Below are 2935 nucleotides of genomic sequence, written 5' to 3' on the forward strand. Positions count from 1 at the left end.
CATTCTGTTATTGGCAGGGATCTCAAACGTGACACAGTTGGCCACTGAGTGACTGGGACTAATATTCAGAAAAGTGGGTGGAGCCTACAGCAGCCAATCAAAAGTCACCTGTTTATATTCAAGGGGGATATTTACATTGCTGCCATTCTTACACTCTTAATGGCAGAGGCCTCAAATCTGGTACAGTCAGTCACTGGGAGACTGGGGTTTAAATTCTGAAGGGAGCGGGCCACAAACAGCCAATCACATTTGTTTAATTTCAATGGTAAAATGCAACTTATTGATGCTAAAGACCCCACAGCTCATAAACTTGGTCATTGAGTGACTGTATGTCAAAGTTAGAAATAGTGGGCAGAGCCAAAAACAACTAACTTTTTACACTGGAAAATGTAAACTGCAGCTATTCTTACACTGTTAATGGCAGGGTTCTCAAACTTCACACAGTTGGTCACTGGTTGACTAGGATTAATATTTGGAAAAGTAGGTGGAGCCTACAAGAGCCAATCAAAATTCACCTATTGATTTTCAAGGGGAATATTGAAACTGCAGCCATTCTTACACTGTTAATGGCAGAGGCCTCAAACCTGCTACAGTCGGTCGTTAAGTGTCTGGGGTTCAAATTCAGTAAAGGGACTGAGCTAAAAACAGCCAATCAGATTTCTTTGCTGGATAAACTGCTTCCATTAGGACAATTTGGATGCCAGGAACCGAAAAACTCACAAACTTGATCATTGAGTGACTGTGTGTCAAGGTTACAAAAAGTGGGTGGAGTTAAAAACAGATTTTTCTGGAAAATTGTAAACTGCAGCCCTTCTTCACTGTTAATGGCAGGGTTCTCAAACTTAGCACAGCTGGTTACTGGGTGACTGGGATTAATATTCAGGAAAATGGGTGGAGCCTAAAAATGGCAATCAAAAATCCCATGTCGCTTTTCAAGGAGAATATTAAAATTACTGCCATTCTTGCACTGTTAATGGCACAAGCCTCAAACTTGGTACAGTTGGTCATTGGGTCACTGGGGTTCAAATTCAGAAAAGGGGACAGAGCCACAAACAGTGAATCAGATTTTTTTTTCATTTCATGAGAAAATACAAATTATTGATGCCAAGGACCCCAAAGCTCACAAACTTGGTCATTGAGTGACTGTGTGTCCAGGTTACAAAAAGTGGGCGGAGCCAAAACCAAATTTCACTGGGAAAATATAAACTGCAGCCATTCTTACACTGTTAATGGCAGGGTTCCCAAACTTTGCCCAGATGGTCACTGGGTGACTGAGATTAATATTCAGGGAAGTGGGTGGAGCCTATAATAGCCTATCAAAATTCACCTGTTGATTTTCAAGGGGAATATTTAAATTGCTGCCATTTTTACACTGCTAATAGCAGATGCTTCAAACCTGCTACAGTTGATCATTGGGTGACTGGGCTTCAAATGCTGGAGAGGGGGTGAAGCCACAAATAGCCAATCTGATTTGTTTAATTTCTATGGGAATATACAAATTATTGATGCCAAAGACCCCACAGCTCACAAACTTGGTAATTGAGTGTTTGTCCGTTAGGGTTAGAAAGTGGGCGGAGCTAACACCAGCCAAATACATACACGGGCAATGCCGGGTCATCAGTGGGTGGAGACAAATACAAATTTCACTGGGAAAATGTAAACTGCAGCCATTCTTACACTGTTAATGCCAGGGTTTTTAAACTTTGCACAGTTGGTCACTGGGTGACTGGGATTAATATTCAGAAAAGTGGGTGGAGCCTACAAAAGTGAATCAAACTTCACCTATTGCTTTTCAAGGGGAATATTTAATTGCTACCATTCTTGCACTGTTAATGGCACAGGCCTCAAACCTGGTACAGTTGGTCATTGATTGACTGGGGTTCAAATTCAGAAAAGGGGGTGGAGCCACAAACAGCCAATCAGATTTTTTCATTTTAATGCAAATTATTGATACCAAAAACCGCAAAGCTCACAAACTTGGTCAGTGAGTAATTGTGTGTTAGGGCTAGAAAAAGTATGCGGAGCCAACACCAGCCAAATACATACCCGGGCAACGCCGGGTCATCAGCTAGTGAGTAAATAAAGCTTCCATCAGGAACATTGCCTAGGCAATAAGAGGCAGATCAGGTGACTGGATGAGCTGCATGCTTGCTTCAGGTGTGATTCAGACACTACTGCAGCCACAGAGATCAGCAGGACTGCCAGGGGAACTGGTATTGTTTAACAGGAAATAAACATGGCAGCCTCCATGTCCCTCGATGTGCTTTCCGCCAGCAGTGGAGTCCTGCGCTGTGAGCGGAGCATGAATGGACGCCATGCTGGCTGAATATTACTTATCTTCTCTGTAATAACTGCTGCTGGTTCCCGGCCTTTCTGCAGCTCCGTGACATTCAGACGACTCTTCTGATTCTCCTTCTTGTGAGGAGCGGCTGCCGGTGCCGGTTTATGGTGAAATGATGGTTTCTCCGGATTATGACCTCAGCAGAGCTCAGTGGAAGATCCAGAAGCTGAGAAATACGCCTGGAACCAGCTTATGCCATAGTGTGTCTTCAGACAGACAAACCGCCAAGCGCTTTTTCATCTGTTCTTTAAAAAACGCTCCCACTGACTTGCATTAAAACTGCGGCAAAATAGCCATAATCGTGATTTTACCACAATTTTAATGCAAGTCAATAAGAGCTTTTTTAGTGGATGGAAAAAGCACAGACCTTACAGCAATAAGGCTGAATATCATTATGCCTTCTTAAAAAACAGAAGGTATTTGCGATAATTCAGTTGTAAGCGAGTAGCTGTGGTTTCCCACAATGCATCACTGCTGAATATGCAAATCATCTCTTTCTGCCCCAGGATACCAGGCATCACACCACAAACCGCTGGGGTATACTTGAAACCTATAGGTTGTAGGTTTTACAGAGCCACAATAATCCAACATGCA

Source organism: Hyperolius riggenbachi, chromosome 5 (genome assembly GCF_040937935.1).
Source record: "Hyperolius riggenbachi isolate aHypRig1 chromosome 5, aHypRig1.pri, whole genome shotgun sequence".
NCBI lineage: Eukaryota > Metazoa > Chordata > Amphibia > Anura > Hyperoliidae > Hyperolius > Hyperolius riggenbachi.